The following is a 21,352-nucleotide window of genomic DNA, read 5'->3' as shown; positions in this document are numbered from 1 at the left end:
GGCGGGAGGATGTGTGTGGTTCCTCCAATTAAAACCTGTGCTCAGATCATGGGATCTGCTACTGCTTCTTCTGTGTTTCAGATAGACAGGACTTCGTAATCGGAGGCATCGCCTCCTCTGAAAAAAAACAACCCTCTGGGATCCTCCAATTAAAACCCGTGCTCAGATCACATGATCTTCTACTGTACTGTGTTTAATGAGAGATAGGCGTTTGCCATAGAGGCAGAGCCTCCTCTCAAAAAAAAAAAAAAACGCTCCTCTAGGACCACACCATCTGCCACTGCTAGTACTGTAAGTGCGTCACTCAGCAGACAGAATTGCTGTTAATTTAGGAATGTTGAATCTAGGGTTAAGGTTAAAATGTATTTGGTAAATTTCAGCCAATAGTTTTATTTTATTGACCATTATTATATTATGCTATTTTTTTTCTTTGAACAGTTGGAGGGGGCTGTGCCTCCCTACCTCCTCGAAGGAGCCTCACTGGTGCTAATACAGTGTATAACCTTATCTGAGCTAGGATTTGCCACAAAGGACCACAATTAAACCACTAATCAAGAAAATAATGCCTTCTATTTTAATTAGCTTACAGAAAGAAATGAAGGAAATAACGTTGCAGGGTACAACACATTGTGTCCTTGCACGACAAGCCCTTACATTGTTGCATGAGTGATCATATTCGTGTCACCGTGTTTTACAGTACAGTGCTTCTGTATCATAATGAGAAAATAAAACTCATTTAGTAGATGTACAACGCTCGTTTTTCACTGGAAAATTATAAAGCGAAATCAGTTGCATACCTTTTAAATACACTGCCCCGGTTTGGGTTGCTTTTGAAAAGACATTAAAACAAAGCAATTAAACACATATACATACCATTTCTTTTATACCACTGGTTGCCTACTCATGCAATGTTTTGATTAAAACGTTTATTTTTTGGCTTGTTTTTCTTCTTCATTAATTACACTGCTGTCACTGTTTGTTTTGTTTTTGCTCCGCTCCACGTCAGAATTTTGTTTGACCGAACACTTATTGGATAAACTGACAAATGTGTTTATTTAACAGAATTAACCATTATCGTATACACGTAAAGCATGTTGTTTGTGTGTTGGGTTATTGCCTTTTCCCCCAGGTATAGACCAAGCATTATGTCAGACTTTTTGCATATATATATATATATATATATATATATATATATATATATATATATATATATATATATATATATATATATATATATAAGCGAAAATGCATGTATTCATTAGACAGATTTAAATTATTACATTTAAATTATCTACCTCATAATCTCTTTCAGAATCCGATACAGAGAGACGCAGACTCCCTTACTCGCATACAGCGCAACATCGTCGAATGCAAAAACTCCATTCCCCGCTGGTTTATAACTCGGTGACTTGCATTGTAACAAATATCGTCAAGTTGATTATAAAGAAGCAACTCGCAGTAAAAAATAAATAAAATAAATTTAACCCGTTCTTTCAAACGCATATAAAACAGAAAAAATAAGAACACGACGTTTTACTTGTTAATCCCCAACACGTCTTTCTTTGCCCGACGACCCAATTGAACCCCCTATTGTTCTGCCTAACGACTTTGTTATTGCCGATAAAACACCCAAGATAAACGTTTACTTCTAAATTGAGTTTGGATTAAAACATGATGTGCAAATACATCGCCAGATATAGGATTACCATGTTAAAAATATAACCCTCCTCTATTTACAACGAATACAACAAAAAATAAAACGGAACAAAAACTACGTTTCGAAATTGGAAGAAAATATAAAATACAAAAACCTTTAAAAATGTAAAGTTGCGCAAGAAAAAAAAAAGAAGACATTCATTTGTTTTTGTATGTTTGGTTTGCATAAAGTGCAGACGGCATAACCCGTGGAACTCCTGGGTTTGCATTTATTGAAACAGATCCTGTTTTGCGAATGTATTTTCTTTAAAAATGACCCAGGTTGTGAAGAAGCTGGTTTTATATTTGCATCCGCACCATCAAGCACATTAGGCGCTATCGTCATTTGCAAAATACCTCCAATAGCAACTACAAATACATTAGCAACCTTGTTCCAAACATCTGAATATAAATACAAGTCGTATTCATACCTGGTTTTGCGAGACGTGTCATCTTGGGATTAATAAATCAATCAAAATAAAAAGCCTTTGTGAAATTAATTTTTGTTGCGCATCTCGTTGCAGCGCTCAGGTGTTAACCTGCGTTCAGGATTTCTTTATTTGTCCGAATTTACCAAATATGCATAATTTATGATTCCAGGGCGACGCTTTTTCTTTTGGAGATCACAGGTACCCCACAGTTTCCATTTTAATAGCTTTGTGCCCGTTTTATGAATGCGTTTGCACTGCGCGTTTGTCATCAGTGAATCGCATCCCGTTTCAAGATTCAAGATTAAAATAACCAGCACGCCACACGCCTAGTTATTTCTATATAGCATGCGGACTAATAATTAAATTATATCTATCTATATATATATATAAATATATATCTATATATCTATCTAATATATATATCTATCTAATATATATATATATATATATATATATATATATATATATATATAGTATGTAAATACAATCAATAATATTAATAAAAACTTCCACATACAAACTCATCGTTTCTTGTATGTCACCGAGGTACAGACAAAAATGTAGTTTCATATAAATTAATGGCTTTTTTTAATCTTTGAGGTCTAAAACATAAATGTTGTAAAGCATGCGTCTACATTAATATATTGTTTTTATCGACATCATGTTAATTATTATATATTTTTTAAATGAGACACTGGAATATAAAAACTCACCTACCTACATAATCTGTAATCCTTGACTGGGGGAGAGAAAATACATTAAAAAAAAAAATCCTGGTGAATTAGCGAGGTGGGGGGAAAAACTCAAGAACACGTACTATAGAAATCCACTAGATTTAGATGTGTACAAAAACAAAACTAAAAAGTAGAAGAAAAAAATATTGGGTTAAGTTTTCTTCTGCCCCTTTTATTAGCCGAGGGTGGATGCCGTGATCCAGATCACTGTCTGTCTGTGTTTTATTTTTCTTGTTTGCTTTTATTTATTCTGCCCAGACTTTGGAATGACAAAGCAAAAAAAAAAAAAAAAATTGTAAGTGTGTTTTTATTTATGTATCTGTCTCGTTCCTTATCTGTTCGTGTTTTCACTTGAACACCAATCCCACCGCCTTGCACTGAGCAAATCTGATCAACTGAAGCCAAGAGCCTGTTGGAAGCTCTATAATCACACTTTTATGGCAGGATGACGCGTCTGCTTCTCCCACAATGGAGCCCAGTGATATTAAACACGAAATTGACGGAGACAAGCGACATCTAATCTCTTCTCAACCAACAGGCCATTCCTTCTTCTGGCATGGCGTGTTTTGTTTCTCTTTTTCAAATGGAGGAGGAGGAGGAGGAGGAGGGGGGACACAAGAAGTGGAAGACGATGGTGGACTTAGCCCCCCTCCCTTTTAGATTCATTATTAGTTGTTTGTTTTGAGTGACCTACAACTTTAAGGGTCTTCGTGATAGAACACAAAAACAGAGCCCCTCTCCTTTCCGGTCGCAAGCTTTTAAAATGTAGTCGCCGATATTTCGTCTCGTCCCCCCCTCCCCATTTTCATCTACATTTATTTTAAATGCAACCTTTCCCCTCCGATGTGTCTATTTAAACAAAGGGTTACACCCACGCCCTTTCCAAATAACTCCACTCACATTATGAATTTAAAAAGACGTTCGGTATACGAAGAAAAAAAAAAGCTTTTGCACATTCCTTGGTTTCTACAAAAACTGCACTACGCAGTTTGGTTTTATTTTAGATTAGCCATTCTCTGCGCTCTGTGTTGGGTTGAAACCAGAGTTTAAACTCCATCGAAAGAAGCACAAGGCCGCAAAGAGCCACTGGTTAAAACACATCGCACGCATTGTCAGACTTTTTCAAAAATAGCTATGCATTTTTACCCCGTTTAAACGGCGATTCGCTTCGATAGAGCCCCACGGTCGGAGGCCAACCCTTCTGTTCGTGCAGACCTCTAAAGAAAAAAGAAAAGACAGCAAAAGCAATGAAAACACAGACACATTCTCGCTTCGCTTGGTTATTTACTTTCAAAATGTGTAGCATTACCTTGGAGATGAATATTATTATTTCCTAACAACATTCCATGAAAACAATCCTTAAAGCCTATTTTGCAAAACAAACTAACAAAAAACGTTTGGCGAAAGACTAAGCACTAATTATTCCCCCCTTAAAAAGCAAGACTTTTTGCCTTACAGCCGAAGAGCTCCGTTCTCGCACACCCCCCTACCCAGAATCTCTCTCCTGTCTTTAAAGTCACCGCCCCGGGAAAAATGACGTCACGACACTTTAACCCCTTCGACGCCACAGTGGGAGTCTGGGGATTGGGAAAAGGCTGCATCAGCCAAAAGCATCAAATTAATCCCCTCATTGTGCTACCGGTATATTTACAAAGTGTATTTATAACACTACGCCTGCATTTAAAGGGGCACTATTTCATTTAATCGCATTTACTTTTATTAATTTGTAAGCGGTAGCATTCACCTCTACTGCGTATTATACACGTGTTTTAAATAAACTATCCCTTCTTCATCCGCCTTGCTGGTTTACATTCATAGGGTTGTTATAATGTTCAAATATATTATAGGCAGTAGGTTTTGGCATAACAATATAGGTAACTGCTATATTATTGGACCAAAAACCCAGTGAACAGGTTACTCAATATACCAGGAGTTTATAACGCATCGCATACCGGTTCAGGATTATCAAATTATATAAATAAAAACATTACAAAAGTTTATATTTGATACAAGTATGCCTAGTATATATTGAAGCGACGTGGCAGTGTCTACTGCGTTTCAACGTTTTTTTAAATAGGCTACACTAAAATTGTGAAGCCAATGCCTCTCAAGGCGTATTTGCTTGTTGACTTGTTATGTGTTCGCTTCAGTAGATGACATGATCTGGAATACGGCTATTCAGGCGCATTGGGATGGGAATTGAAGCCATAACAATCGGCGCTGCTTTGTGGTCACAATCTCTGCTTTTGTGTTGTGTGTTTAAATCTGTTTTGTAATGTCATTTTATTTAACATTAAATATAAATTAAGAAAAATATCATCAACTTTATGAGAAACATACAGATGTTTAGTCTACTAAATCCGGACAGCGTTGCTAAACAGGCGTTGTTCTTTTAAGACAGAATGTTGCACACGTCTGCATTAGACTTTACTTCTCAAGGACGGCAAGCTCGGTTGTATTTTTTTATTTATTTATTTTTCCTCTCAGGAAAAAGCACCTGCTAATACAATACAAGCCGGGAAATTAATGTATCATCAACACGCACCAACATGTGTCCAAAAAAGACACGCCACGCTCTTTCATGTCTTTCAACTATTAAAACAGCCAGAATAAAGGCTTTAAAGTGTATTTCTCTTCTTTTTTTAGCCACTATTCCACTCCTTGTCTGCATGCATCCTTCCTGTGCCAGCCAGACGCACTTCCATGGACTGCCATAGAGATCACGGAGTTGACCTACAGGACAGGAAGTGGTGCGGTACCAGGAAGCAGAGGTTCAGTCTTTTTTATTCTTCATTGTGGTGCTTAACCCCTAATCAAATACAAAACCAGTTATTTTGTGTATTTGTACAAGGAGGTTTTCCTTGAAATACAAACTATTGTTAGCTATAGTCATACAACATTAGCGTGCCAGTAATTGTATAACATAAACACCTGGGAACCTTCTCTTTTTAACCCTGGGACTAAAGGTTTGGGGTTCTGAAAATACTGATAAAAAAGCTGTAAAAAGTCAGTGTGTGTTAATCCTAAAGGTCCCCCAGTATTTCAGTAATAAAAGGAAACAACTGAGGTGCTAGCTCAGATACAATTATCACCAGTCTTGCCTTTGTCCCCAGCCTGTGCCTTTTCTCCTCACACACTCACACACTTCTAAGTGTGTTTTCAAACTGAATTTCATGCACACTGTTCAACAGACACAGTTCCAGGCACAGGCAGTCACATCACAGCCTCCTGCATTACCTGGTAGTTAATGCATACCAGCACTTTGTCTGAATTGCTTTGCCTGCCCCATTTGGAAACATGTGCAAAGGTGCATTTGGAATAAAAACAATCAGACAAGTGTAACGGTATAAACGTGAGTTAGCGTAGCTCCAGGAAGAAGCTGTTACATTATTACAGTTAGGATTTTTTTGCTCTGAAAATGTACCTTTGCACTGCTGAGTGTAATCCAGTATATTATATCGGCTTTAACCCAAGATAAGGTGGGACAGGGTGTGTATTCTTCACAGTATACACTTTCAATGTGTTGGCAGATAACGATTGCTGCATTTCTTATAATGTACTGTATAAATAAAGGATAGCCATGCAAATTGACACAGACGAATGGTTTAATTTTCTTTAGTGATGATTGATGAACCCAAAGAAGGATGCAAATCATTTTTGCATTCATTTCAAATTCAAATTTTTTCTTGGAAAGGTGGGATTTGGAGAGTGATACAAATGAAGCAAGGCGTGTCTTCTGAGAGAAAGAAAGAAACAGAAAAAGAAAGAAAGATTAACTTCAAATATTAATTTAAACAATCATTTCTTTTACAGGTACATTTATTGCTTTAAACCAAAATGAAAACATTCTAAACCAGTTTCCTAAATATCAAGCTTAATTACATTTATTAAAACAGAAAAAGAACACTATTTAAATGGGTCAAACTTGGGTTGAATAGTCAACTTTACCAAAAAGGTTTTTATCAGTAAACACAGGACAGCTCCCCTTCCACACACACACACACACACACACACACACACACACACACACACACACACACACACACACACACACACACTCACACACAGCCACCCTGCCTCTATACAGCACTTTTCTCCTGGCACATGCATGTTCCCAAACTAGTTCCTCAGCTCAGACCGTTAATAGCTGATTGAAAACAGCCCTCCAGTGACCACAAGAAGAGGATGCTTAATTCTTTCAAGGCTTCTTTTTATTATTAACTTTCATTTCACGGAGCCAAGACTATTCCAGAAGCACAGACAGCTCTCTCTCTCTCTCTCTCTCTCTCTCTCTCTCTCTCTCTCTCTCTCTCTCTCTCTCTCTCTCTCTCTCTCTCTCTCAGCAGCAAGGTGCCAGTCTGATCAGCAGTCCCAGCTGATGATACCAGTGTCAGCACATCACAGAAATGCGCACGCAGGGAGTCATCGCCCAGCTGGGGACATGCGATGACAGTTTAAAGGAGTGCAAACTTTTGCATCCCCCCTTTTTAATTTAGGCTCTAATGAAGTGCTCCACAGCTCAGTACCCTGGCAGAGGGGCTGAGAAACAGACTGCTACAAAACCCATGGTGCAGTGAACCCCCTCCATTAGGATCAGTCGCTCCAATTCCAAGACGGATCCCAGTTCTCTCCGGCAGCGACTGTGTTGAGACCGAGTAATGCAAAGTTGCTTCTGTGGTCCCCAGTGACATACCTAATAAAAGCACTGGCATCCGGAGTTTGGGCGAAACTGCCAATCTTGTGCGTGGAACCACAGGGAGTGCTGCATTAGGCTTTTGGATGCTGCAGGATAGTTTGCCTCAATGCTGTTGCCTTCCCAGGCTGGATCTTGTATCTAGGGTTCAGTAACTTGGTAACATCCCTTCTTTAGGTCCTGTGGGTGAATTGAGGCTCCAATTGGGGTCTGAGCTGGAATAAAGGTTAAGTTTCGGGTCTATACCTGGGTTTCCAATAGGGACCAGGCTCTGGCCTTGAGACGGTTACAACTTGAAGTAAGTTTAGGGCTAATATTTGAGCATCCTGCTTAGCCAAGGACTTCGGCAAACGTGTGGTGTCGTTACGTCTGCGGATTGGAGAATCTGCTCCAGTCAGGGTTTGCCGTAAAGGTGAGAATAAAGGGTTTAAACAGGAGGAAATAAGAGAAGCAGGTGAGAAAATGAAACTGATCACAGGGACAGGAAATGTGTTTCATTACTGATCGGATTTCAGGTCGAGATTCCATCTTCGCACAATCAGTGGATTTAGGCCACAAAAATGGGATCAAGATGAATGAAATTAAAAATCTAGTGGCATGAGAACACAGGGAAGGAGCAGGAGGCTTGGATAGGTGCCGCCCTTTATCTGATAACAAAGGGTTTTTTTTGTAGGCGGAGGAGGTGCTCATAATTTCAAGATCTCCACACACAAAGCCCATTATGCTGTAAACCACAAAGAAGGCTGTCTCTTTAAAGCAGTGTACTGCATTTCTAATTCTCTTTCTGTGCAGCTGTTTTATACAGCTGCTGGAGACACAAGGCCTGTATTGTGGGTTCTCTGTTGCGGCACTCACCCAGTCTTCACACAACATCTGCAGCGGCGTCACGTGGGCCGCTCGGGCGGGTCATGTGATCACCGCGGCTGTCGCTGATTCCCTTGTTTTTAAGAATAAAGGAAGTCTGTGCTTCAGACCTCTCCCAGCTGCAGGGTGAGGGTCGCAAGAAGTTTATGCAGCAAAAAAGATTCAGCTGACACAGAGGCGACTTTCACACTAGCTTCTATTTCGTTTCGATCAAAAGTTCCTAGCCGACGCTTCAGGGGGTTTTTGCAAATGCTTGCTGTAACCACGGGACACCGCTTGTCCATGCTCCCGGAACGCTTTTAGTTTTAAATATATCTATGGATATTACATACAGGGTGATGCCAGATGATGTATTATTGTCACATTGTAACTGTCGCCCTTTGGTGTTGCTGTTTGCCAGTATTAATCATTGTTCATTAGGTATGCACAGCACCCCCTATGGGTGACAGTGGAAGTGTGCTCTGTCTCTCTCTTCCACCATTGCTGTATGACCCCCAAGTCCCTCTGTAACAACCCTGTATAGGCAGGCTTGACCCACAGAGACTCAACAGCTCACCTTCCGGTAACCCATATTTATTAATGGGATACAGAAATACAGGGTTTGACGTGTTTCGGAGTTTGGAAGGAATGCATGTCCAAATGGCTGGAAATACAGAACATTGGAACCATCCTCCCAAGGTATATAGAGATATATAAAGAATTACTAAAAATAAACTTTGTTATTAAAAAGCCCACACTGTATCACAATCACATGAATCCACATCGAAATGCTTGTCAAAAAATGACTCATTTCTTTCTATATTAAATTCTCTCGCTAATGTACAGATGGAAGTGAATGGGGCCCCCTAAAGGTTATCCTGAAAATGGAGTTCTAAGAAATAAACAACGCCCTTAGCAGGATCACACACTGCAAATTAGTTAGCCTGTACTGGTAGGGGATCAGGGTTGCCTCACCTCCTCGTCAGTTCCCCTGCCTCTCCCTGCTTGGAGTCAGCTGTTCTGATTGACAGAGTTCATCGTCTCTGGCAGACACTGCCCACGATCCTGTTCTGCATCACCAACTCTGGGAACTCCTGGCTAATTTAGGGCAAATTGCTCTGATTTCTGAAAATTGCTTTGTTGTTCCTACAGGATGATGATTAAAGGCATGTGGAAAACAGGGCTCTCAAAGCAGACTTCCGCTCTTCAAGTACCAATCACAGGCCGAGCACTTCAGGGACCTGACGAGGGAGGCTTGCCCGAATGCAGAGACGCTAGACTGGGTTGTAGGATTGCCATGGGAGCTTTCTTACCTTGTCTGCTGCATTGTTTCATTTCTCGTGCAGGATGCCTTTATTTTGGAGGTACTTTTTCCAGTTTCCACGTTGGTCAGACTACAGTTGTATTAAGGAAGGTTTCTAGAAAGAGTCTTGCAAGGAAATACAGGGACCAAATCGCAAAATATTAAGGACTGTTTAGAAACATTTTCGTAGGGTAAACAGTGTTATGAAAAATAAGAGTGAACTTCTAACCCTCTCAAAAACCGCTCAACAGTAAACCTGGGCCCACAAAATAAAACTGAAATAAAACTATGAGAAGCTAAACCTCTGATGAGGCATTGGCTGAAACATATTTAACTTTGGAGTGAATTTAATCAAAAAATACAGCACCACTTTCATTCCACAGTTCCATGGCGCGCTACAATGATATTCTAAGACACTGGATCCTGCATTGCAATCACTGCAACTTCTCCGAAAGCAGCTAAGTCATTTCTTGTTGCTAGCTGTATAGTTTTTCTTATAGAAACTCTTCACTAATACCTAATAACGCACAGAGATGCAGGAATTCATACGCGCTGCAGACACTCTAGTTTTGTGGTACCCTCCCTCCCAAGGCCAGCGAAAGAAGTCTGCTGGAGATAAAATGTTAGTATCAAAGGCAATATGTGGATCGCTGCGGGCGACTGGAGATTCAGAACAGCCTCCCTACGCCCCCTTCCCACTGACTCTGTCCTTCCCAGCGTTCTGCTCTGTGAGGCAATCCAGAGGTATGGGAACCATCTCTTAATGGAAAAGTCACAGAAGTGCTCTCATACTGAGAAAGCACTCAGTTTTATAGCTTATATATTGAACTCTTAAAGGGCTTGGCGGGGAGCACGTCCCCTTGTATAAAACCATCCCACTGTTCTCATATAATCCTCTCCCCAAGCCTCATTTGGCAGCCCACTATATTGCATCTGACCGAGTAAATTACTGCCACAGATTTATGTGGGCTTGTTAGACAAGTCTGAGATCATAGACTATGGTCGAGAACAACATTGCTGGAGATGTACAGACCTGTTTCTACACAGCTCTATAGCAATAGAGGACTGAAGCATGCAAAAAATAAAAGTCCCACCCCTTTGAAATTAAAGGTATAGAAAGTTAAACATTATTTTGATAAATTTCAAACTAATTAATTAATGAACCTGAAACTCCTACTAGCTTCTCAAGAACAACCCTTTTCATTTGTAAAAAGAAAACCAAAAAAAACCTTTTTTTCATTTTGTATTTTTTTTCATATGGTATTTTCTACCTTGTTTCGTTGCAGTTTTAGCAAGTACTTTCAATTGCTGTGAGCAGCCAATACAACTTGGTGGGTGCACACTGCACATCACAAGCAAAGACAAGACGAAACAAAGAAAAATGTAGAGCTTGTCTGTGTTCCAAAGCAGCAAACACGATACAGCCGCCAGCCAATACCTCTCTGTCAATCACTTTCATCATAGTAATAGAATCGGCCACGCAGTCAGCAGTAGATACCAATTCCCCACACATCTCAGGAGAGCCGAAGGTTCAGAGGGTGTCCTCGGATCCCACGACCGAGACAGCTTCCTCTTTTTCACCCAGGAACTGGAGAGCGGATGTCAGTGAGCTACCAGCCTCTAGAGGACAAAGGCCACCTTTGCAGGTGTCCACCCGAGCTCACTAGGCTCCTGGCCGGTAGGGTCCGCTGTAGTGTGATGAGGAGAAACTTCCGGTTTTGCCACCCTAACCCGCAGGAGCACCAGAGCGAATGCAGCACTCCCTCAGGAATTCCCAGTAAAGGTTGGCAACTTTGCACAGCCAGGACACTCCCATACGCTCCCCTGACTGTATGACTCACCCTGCATACCACACAGCCGTTTCCAGTCACCCCCCTCAAGGTTTAATTATATTAATGATCACCTTGATGAATATCCTATACCATTGTTCTTTTCCATAAGCCTTCCTTTGCATGCAATATCAATGGGCTCTGTTCACAAAACTGTAGGCACTGTTTTAAGGAATGTTTAGTTAAGGAACTGTTTTTTTATTGTTTAATTAGATCAAGTTTGCAGATCACAAAAACTTTGTTTAAGAGGTAGAAGTTCTCATTTTTCAAAGCAATTTTTAACGTCAGTTGTTCCTAAACAGTCATGACAAAATCTTCAAAACTGTTCTTAAACTTATGTGAAAAACAAGAACAACTAAACTGGACTTATATAGCACCTTTCGTTGCAAGATAAAGTGTTGAAGACTTTTAAACCAAATAACCAAACTGCTAAAACAGACAGAAATGTTCATTCACTTATTTGAAGCTGCTCTAAGGAAAGCACTGTGAGAAAAAAAAAACACATCAAAAATGAAATCACCAGACAGTTAAGCTCACGACAATCCCATCCTTGCTCTGAACAAAGGTGTCTCCTTTAGCAGCTCTTCTGCAGATTGGTGTTGACAGAAGGGCCTTGTGCAGCACTGAGGATTCTGGGAAGATGATAAGTTCCACTTCTGAGATCCCAGAAGAGACCAGGAGCCTTGCTGATTGTGCCCTGCTTCTGACCAGCATCTGTGTCAGCAGGTTTTTAAAAACAGCTGAGATAACAGCAGCCTCATAATTCCATCTGGATAAGGGGGAAAACTGCAAAACAACACAAAGTGTAAAGTAAACCTGTACCAGACAACCCTTTCAGTTAATACCTCAATTAAAAAAAAAAAAAAACATTAACAGTGATGTAAAGCTATAGTCGGAAGCCTTTGTCTAAACCTTTTTTGACAACTTTTTTTGTTTTTTGTTTAATAGAAAATTAACCCATTAAAGTTATAAACCCTGTGGGAATTCATTTACAAGCACCACGTACATGGGTAGGAAAAGTCATAACATCTTAACTAATATATTGTTTTTTTTGTTTTGTATAATTTTGAATGACAGTTTTTGCCACCTTGAGCACTTAATGCAGGGTTGGAAACAAGACTCCTATTGCATAGCAGTTTCACCCATTCCAGGTTTTACTATGAGCTTGAATAGCCACAGTGTACAGGTAACAAGCTCAGGTGTGTCTTATTCAACTCATAGTGAAGCCAGGAATAAAGCAAACTGCTCTGCAATGGGAGTCTTATTGCCATCCCTGGAGCAGGTCTCAAACATGTCTCCTCTCTAAACGGAGGTGTTAAACAAGGGGGTAGCCATTAAACTGTCCAGCTGAAACACTTTGGATAGGTGGGGATTTAAATCAACTTGGGCTGCAGGGACAGGAAATGGTTACACTTCTAATGGTGTATCAGCTGAACTTCTGAGTTGTAACCCTTTCAGTTCTGAATTATTTTTTTTCCAGCTGAAGAATGTGAAATTAAGTTATATGACTCAAAAAGGAACTCCTTTATTGAGCATTCGTGAGAACAGGAGAAATAAAAGGTGTAAATATATTTTGATAAATGGGATTTTAAAATCCCATCAGTTGCCTTTCATCACTGCAGTAGAGAAACCTTGGACACTTCTCAATGTTTCTTTCCTTCTCAAAGGCCGTGGTATTCTTTAAGCAGTTTGTCTTGTTAAGGCAACACAGAGATATTTTACATGTGTCGCACTCTGAGTGGGGTCTTGACTTCCCATGGCTTATATGCTAAGTGGTCTTAAAAAAAAGCCACCAGAATGCGGTGACTGAAACAGAAAATATTGACAAGTTATTCTCAAACAACAAGAAGAACACACAAGTTAATATATCTATAATATTTCAGACCTCTGTACCATTTGCTTTAGACAGGTTTTGTCTGCTTGGGCTGTCTGATAATTGCCAGTCTGTATGGGGGCTAACGCACAACCCACCACTTCATTAGAAACAGCAGGTGAGAGCTCTTCTGTACAGCTAACCTTGTAAAGCAGCCCAGATTACCTCAGACACTGAGAATTGCTCATCAATTTGCACTGGTTGGCCAATCCTGGTTATCCCATTGTCGTAACTCTAGTGTACACAAAGCACAATCCCTCATACAAACAGAACTCAGAGGTGTAAATAGGTGTTAACTGTCACTGCTTAATACAGACTGCCCACTGATCTCAGACCCCCAGACAGCAATTTCTACCTCTGTACCAGATTGTTTGAACTGCCTTGCTATATGTTAGTCTGCATTCCCATTGGTAAAGAGAACATTCCACTGTTTGTCATTGGGTAATTCCATCCAGAGTGTTTAAATTTGTTTGGTGGTGAACACAGCAGAGGCTGCGGAAGCCCCTTTCTGATTGGCTAAAACACAAAGCAGGGCGTGGGACTGTTTTTAAGGTAGAACTGATTTTTTTCTTTTTTTTTCTCTATTTAGGATAATGTTTCCAATTAATAGCAACACGTTTTTGTTTTGCTTTTGAAAATATGCGCTTTATTCCGCCCATTACCCGGTGTAACCCTCACATTTTTCCAAATACTGTTATTCCCCACATTGGAATCTGCACTTCCAAACATGAGCATACACTAGCCTACCACAAACATAAACATAATTCTGCATCTAAACATGTGTTACACTTGCAGCAGTCAACAGTTCGGGTATGGTTCAGTATCGTGAAACAGCACCGTGCAAACCCTACAAAATGAGTATGCTAGTACTGTATTTTCAAAAAGGATATTTAGCAACCAGTGTGCGTGTTCGAGTATTAAAAACACCATGTAAAATTTTTTTTTTTTTTTTTGTTCCTGGGTAGTAAGTGTTATTTCCTAATTGCTTATGCCTCAAAAGTATAGAAAATGGCTATTATTCCCCACAAACTTTGCTTTTGTGACCAGGACAATGATATTTTGAAGTTTACCTATTTCCAATGAGAAAATGTGTCTTTTCGTTCACATAAAGTCAGAAAAAAACAACATATGAATCCAAATTAACATGTATTTATACTAAAGTAATAGAACGAGAACATTCTATCATTCTATCAACATTCTAACGAGAACATGATGGGAGACTACATTTGGGGGCTGATTCGTGAAAGTGATTTACAGTATAATCGTAAATCTCAAAAAACTACTCACTTTTAAATCTTTTGTAGTCATTTTTGTATTACTTTAGTACAAATACATGTTAATTTTTTTCTGACTTTATGTGAACGAAAAGACACAAATTCGCCCGTTTTCTCATTGGAAATATGTACATTTCAAAATATCACTGTCCTGGTCACAAAAGCAAAGTTTGTGGGGAATAATAGCCATTTTCTATACTTTTGAGGCATAAGCAATTAGGAAATAACACTTACTACCCAGGAACAAAAATTGTGTTACATATTCACCGGACACTGTTTAAACGTGAAATAGGAGTCTGCCCTTCCTCCCTCCCGCGAGCGGCTCTTCTCAGAAAAGACAGCTCCCCTCCCCCACTCCCTTCTCCGGCTTCCAGTCTTGAGGGGGGATCTGCAGTTGCAGGAAAAGCGAAACAGGAGAAAAAAGCCGAGAGTTGAACTGCGCCTCAGCTGTAGAGCTAGAGAGAGAAGACGGGCGAGCAGGGTGAGAAATAACAGGGAAAGCATATTAAAGTTGCATCTTCGGTCCATATGTCGTCAATACGAAGATGCAAATAAAGAAGGACGCTGTTTTGCAGGATTAAAAGGTTGGCTGGTGTGTTTGAAGCGTGCACTGTGTGTGTGAGAGAGAGAAGGGGGGAGGGGATTCGCGGTGATAACATCTCCTGTTTGCAAGCCGACACATTCAAGGTATTTCATTTTACAGCTCTGGTACAATCCGACTAGGAATTCTTGCTTTTTGCTAAAGACGCGGGCTTTTTTTCTGACTCCAAAAATAACTTCTAAGGAAAATGTTCCCCGCCGAGAACCCTGGACTCGAGATCTTAAACGCAGCAGCAGGAGCGCGTGCACGCGAGACTCAACACGTTTTTTTTCTACGACTGTTGGGTAGAAATACACAGCAAGCACGGCGCGAGTTTCAAACTTTGATTCGCTAAAGTTTCATTATTTTCCGCAAAGCAATTTGCAAGACCAAAAAAGGACAACGACGGAGCAGAACTGTTTCAGAAAAGCATTTGTAAATGCCTTCTTTTGCAGGACCAATGCGAATTTCTTGATGAAAGGAAAAGCTGCTGGATCGACCTTTTTCATTTTGGGGGAAAAGAAAATCGCATGGATTGTGGGTGGTGCTTTCAAAACAAAATCCAAAGACAACCCGAAGCGAAGTGCACAAAACAGGCGTTTTTAAAGAGATAGTGATGTGATGACCAGGGTGCATGCACGCTTGAAACGGAAGCGTTTTTGGAAAGGGAAGATTGCATTTATTTCCCACCTAATTTTCTTCGGGCACAGGAAGTCTTTGCAGTCGAAGCGGAGGACACTAGTCAAGACTACAAATATGCAGTTCAAGTTCTGACGCGAACACGTAGGTACTTTGTTTGCAGGATTTTCATACTAACATTTGCGTCTACATTCCATATTAAACACGTGTATAATTACAGTGAACACCGACAGATAATGCAGAATTAATTTGAAATATTACCATATAGTTTTCGATTGTTTAGTTTGTTTTAAATTGTGAATGTTGGACAAAACCACGTTCAGTCCCAGATAAAAAATAAATATGAATAACAATTTTGCAGTGTATTTTAAGATAAACCCAAAAGCTCGCTCCGCAATGCTTGCTGTGTAAAACAGAATACAAAAATGTATCTCTTGTCGTGGCTTTTAATAAAATATGGATGACCAGAAAACTCGGCTGAAAATAATGCTAAGCTAAATTAATAAATGGAATATCTGACTGGTCCTTATTTTACGTAATATACACAAGCACTCCTGTAAATATTTAGTTAAAATCTCTTAAAATGAAGAGATTTGTATGCACGCAACCCCCCCATGTTTTCTCCACTAAGCATGGGGCTGTTCCCTGGGAGACAAGCTTGTGTGCATTGCAGTACAATTTTGGCTATATGAGGTCCACAATATATCAAATTAATTTTTGCATTTGATCATGATGATTGTATGGCATCCTCGCATTTTTTGGCGCTCGGTTGACCTCACAGATTCGTTGCTGAAAGTTTCACCACACATAATACACTGCAGATTCTTATGCCGGTTTATATACCTGAGAGAGAGAGAGAGAGAGAGAGAGAGAGGGAGAGAGAGAGAGAGAGAGAAACGCCACTAATGTGACAGCAAAGGATTCCAGTTTTTTTTTAGGATACAAGATTTATAGCCGTGTTACTGTTAGCGACGTGCTTGCAGCATGCATGTGGAGATAGTTCTTCCTGGAAATGATAACTATATATATATAAAAAAAAAATCACAGTGCATATATCTACCTATATCTGTATCTATCTATAGATTGTATATATATATATATATATATATATATATATATATATATATATATATATATATATATATATATATATAGTGTTATAAAATTACCTAGTCGTTTTCATTCTAGAGATTCGTTTAGATTTCTGCACTCACTTTTTACATTAACCTTTATTATTTTAAACGGGCTCAGTGATCCCAGAAGGACGTTTTTAAACAATGCCAGATTCTGGCGTGTTAGAACACGTAAAATAACATTGAATCAAAAAGGCTTTTAAAATAAAACTTGTATCAAGTTTCGCGTGGGCAGAAAACTCCCTTAAGAATTTAATGACAAGTATGTAGAAAGCCACGAGCAACGGACCGCCTTTGTAAGTAAAAATACTTAATATAACGGCTATGGTTTTGTGTGTTCTGATTAAATATTTAATCAGAACTGCAACGTACAGATATCACTAGATTTATGTAATGCTCAGATCAACTGCAAATACAAAGTCAGTACGCTCGTCATCTCTATTATAAAATATATTGATTTGTATCCAATACCTTTAACATATATAATATACATTTATACTTTTTTTTTTTTTTTTTTTTAACACAAACCAGTTTCTTATTCATTTAGATTTTCAGTTTCTTTTCATGAGATATTTTGCCTACAATTTTAATTTGCTTCACAAACCTGGTTCCGGATTAAATTAACCCGTACAATTTAGAAAGCAAACCAGAAGAAAAGTCCGAAGTAAATAAACATGCGTATTTTTTGGCAATTGTGCACACCTTGACCGCTTATATGATTCATTCAAATCACATTTTCAATTCTGCTTTATTGCGTTTTTTTCATTTTAAGTTTAACGTTCTATATACGTTTTAAAACCGGATGTTACTACCTCACTTCATTTTTTTAAAACAGACTGCGTTTTTTATTTGTATATTTTTAAATACATATGCATCTATTGCTTTTTAGTTTAAAGCCTTAGACAGTGATGCGTTTATATAAACTCTTAAAATATACTTTGAACTTCTCGGCAATCCAATGTCTTTTGCTTCTGCATACTTACATTATATATATATATATATATATATATATATATATATATATATATATATATATATATATATAATTATTACTGTATTATTCTTTTTAAAAGCGAAGAAATCCACTGTATCGCTTTATTTATATTATGCAATGGTCACTTCGTGCGTGGATTGCAAAGCGATTTAAATACATTATTTCACAATTTTGTATTCGGTGTTGGGCTATTGGTGTTTAATTATTTAAACGAATGTGGAAATACAATTCAATTAAACTCGTGTTTTCTCGTATTCTCCGAAGGCGTCAGAATATTTAAGTCGATCCCTTTAACATTATTATTATTATTATTATTATTATTATTATTATTATTATTATTATTATTATTATTATTATTATTATTATTATTATCAATAGTATAATACTCGTCGTCATTATTATTATTATAAATGGTACTATTTCATATCATTTCATATTGAAGAAACATTAGTTAAGATTAAGATGTAAGATTAGGATTTGTTTTGCGTTATACGGTGTTTTTATATCTTTACTGGTACAGCTAACAGCCTAGCTTTATAAAATATATGCAAATATAAGCTATCCACATATACATGTATATCGACTAGGTGTACTTTTTGCATGTGAGGTAGCATTGTAGTTCTTTATTATGATTTGTGTTTTTATTCTAGATTTTAGATCCAGCATAGTGATGGATTGCAGATTGAAAGTGGACGTTTCTTCGCTCAACCTGGCATCTACAAGCTACTGTACAGCGACTGAATTGTTCCCCGTATTGTTCTTTTCCGTATTTTTCTATTTTTGATTTTGGAGAGGAGTGCTGGGGGACGGGGGACATGTATGTTGACTAAGGATTGGGAATTTTAAGTTACATGTTATTAAGATTGTGTTACATTGAACACAAACTGTTTATAATCAGACATTTTCCGTCGGACTGTTTTGTGTTAATGTAACACGTGCTTATTTATTTATGTATTCATGTGTTATTATTATTCATGTTTGCAATGTGCCTTGCCTGTAGTTTGCATGTCTGCTTGTTTGATATTAGATGACAATGTTTACCAATGAACCTGTCCGTGTCCCATTGCTTTATTACTTCATGAGGTACGCTGAAGATGTAGTTCTTTTCCTCTGTGAGGATTTTAGTGGCGTGTTTAAAACGAAGTGTATTTCAAAGAACTTAGGCGACAATAAATCCGTCGTAGCATTGCGTTTTTATTTCAAGTGTTTTATTGTGTGGCGTGATGAGGTTGAGTCCCTGAAACGTGTTAGAAATAATTCGTATCACAATTCGATATTTTCTTATACTTTTCTTTTCCAAAGATTTATGATCACCTAAATAAATGCAGGTGGGTTGTTGCGCTCATTTCCAGTATTGGTGACGATGTTTGTCCTTCCCTGTGTATCGCTGGTATTTATTTTTCTGTTCTATTCTGTGTTTCAAAGCACGTCCCATTTCAGACGTTTACTCCGAATTCCATATGATTAATACAACAATTCGCAGTGTCTAGTCTAGCCAATGCGCGGTAGCGTATAGGCTTTGTGTTGAACTGTATGATTTGCCAACGTGCACTGATATTTGTATGCGCAATTAATCCATATATACATTACGAACCACCGAAACAATAACACTGAAAGGCAGAGTGACCGCTGTCAATTTGGAAGAACAGTACATTGGGTCGCATTCAAAATCGACTTTTTTGTAATATGATAAACATCTGCATATTGGGTTTACTTCGACTTGGTGCAGCACATATCTGAAGTATTATGGATCGTGTTTTGAAAGCGTTTACTCTGGTATTTAATACATTCATTCCTATTGTTTTGCACATCTGTTAATTTTACAAAAGTCGGACCAAATTGTCTGTTTTGTTTGATTTGATAAAAGCGGTGTTCTGTAGTGACTCATTCTGGAAAGTAAATCGAAACGAGCCTCATTGAACTGCATGGCGATTAATGCAGCTCCCTCCTTGCAGTACAGTTATTTGGATTCCGGGACTTTGCAAAAGTAATGCAAGAATATGCATATATGTTTGAAACACTTCGCCCCTGTAACTGAACGCTCCCGCAGTCTGTTGCAAGTCATTACAGTAACAGTAAATGTTCTTTTGAAGAACTTGCTTATTTTGGTCGACAGTGCCTACAGGTTGCAAAATCGTGCGATTGGATCTTGAAATGAAATTCTAATAGCATGCAATTTAGATCCTAATTGATTTAAAATACCTATGGGAGACAAATTAAATCAATGGCTATATAATGTCTTCTCGCTCGCCTTCCTTTCCAATCTCGCTGCATCGTTGAGAATGATGACATTTACATTTATACTGTTGTGAAGAGGGTACATGGGTAAGGTCCATGATGGGCGTTTTCCATAAAACGGAATCGGAACCAACCCCTATCATATGAGTTCTGTGAAGAACCGTGTATAGACTGAACAACATAGGACTGTGTATAAGAGTTTGATACACATATTCAAATAGAACCATTAGGGTTCTCCCTTCGGCTTGATTCATGTCTTAAACCTTTATTTCCTATATAATGTGTGTGTGTATGTGTGTGTGTGTGTACATATATATATATATAGCTATTATACGCATCGAGTATTCATTTACTGGATAATTGAGAACCTGTGATGTTTTCGTGTGTGTAACTTAATATGTTTTTATGTTTTAAACCGTGCATATGTAATTCAGTTTTAAAACAATTGCCATGGATAATCTAGAACCAAGGGCTTCCAACCTAAAGGCCTGTTTTTTACATCTTCAGACAGTTGATGAGCATGGCGTCGTAAGTTTTTCCTCAAGTTTACATGAAACATTCACCAACCACAGCTGACTACGGAGCCAGAGAACCATGTGACTTGGATTGTAGTCGGCGTTTAGAATCGAGTTTTGTAAATCAGATATTTAATATGTTGTAATCTAAACGGTAGTACACAATTATTAAACTCTGATGTTTATTACTATTAATATTATTATCAATTTTCGTACGCTACTTTTCGAAGTGGAAAATAAGCGTAATTACGACAGTCAAGAGAAAAAGTTGTCTGATACTATTAAAATGTTTTTTTTAATAATAATAATAATAATAATAATAATAATAATAATAATAATAATAATAGTACACGTTGGGCTGTATCTTATAATGTGGTTTTGGTAGATAAACGAGCGACGATAACTTGGGCAAACGTGCATTTGGCATAAGCCGCAAAAACGGCATATTTGATCATTGCAAATTGATAATCATCAGCTAGGAAACTTGCTTGTTAGCTCAACCTAAAAATAGCCTTCACAAGACAATCGGAATCTCGCGGAATTGTAGCCTCGGTGTGGGACTGCAGTCCAACAGTAAA

General features: G+C 38.4%; 1 protein-coding gene and 1 long non-coding RNA gene across 3 annotated transcripts in view; one reads left to right on the top strand and one right to left on the bottom strand.

The window, feature by feature from the left end:
- The window catches only part of LOC117424080 (BAH and coiled-coil domain-containing protein 1-like), a 97,870-nt gene extending 93,520 nt beyond the window's left edge, over window positions 1–4,350 (bottom strand). The window contains exons 1-2 of one of the 2 annotated variants that reach the window (XM_058992385.1): window positions 4,170–4,350; window positions 4,007–4,077 (exon numbers count right to left, since the gene is read on the bottom strand). The gene's annotated coding sequence lies outside the window, so the exon portion shown is untranslated. Of the gene's footprint in view, window positions 1–2,843; window positions 3,408–4,006; window positions 4,078–4,169 lie in introns of those variants that run through there. The other variant, XM_058992383.1, reaches the window with a different exon arrangement.
- Window positions 4,351–15,268: 10,918 nt separating this feature from the next.
- LOC131698738 (uncharacterized) lies at window positions 15,269–19,069 on the top strand. The gene is made up of 2 exons (XR_009307748.1): window positions 15,269–16,038; window positions 18,672–19,069. It is a non-coding gene; the product is annotated as an uncharacterized LOC131698738 (long non-coding RNA).
- Window positions 19,070–21,352: the final 2,283 nt, after the last annotated feature.

This window comes from Acipenser ruthenus, chromosome 19, assembly GCF_902713425.1.
Source record: "Acipenser ruthenus chromosome 19, fAciRut3.2 maternal haplotype, whole genome shotgun sequence".
Taxonomy (NCBI): domain Eukaryota; kingdom Metazoa; phylum Chordata; class Actinopteri; order Acipenseriformes; family Acipenseridae; genus Acipenser; species Acipenser ruthenus.
The sequence above is the reverse complement of the archived record's forward strand: the minus strand, read 5'-3'. Positions and strand labels throughout refer to the sequence as shown.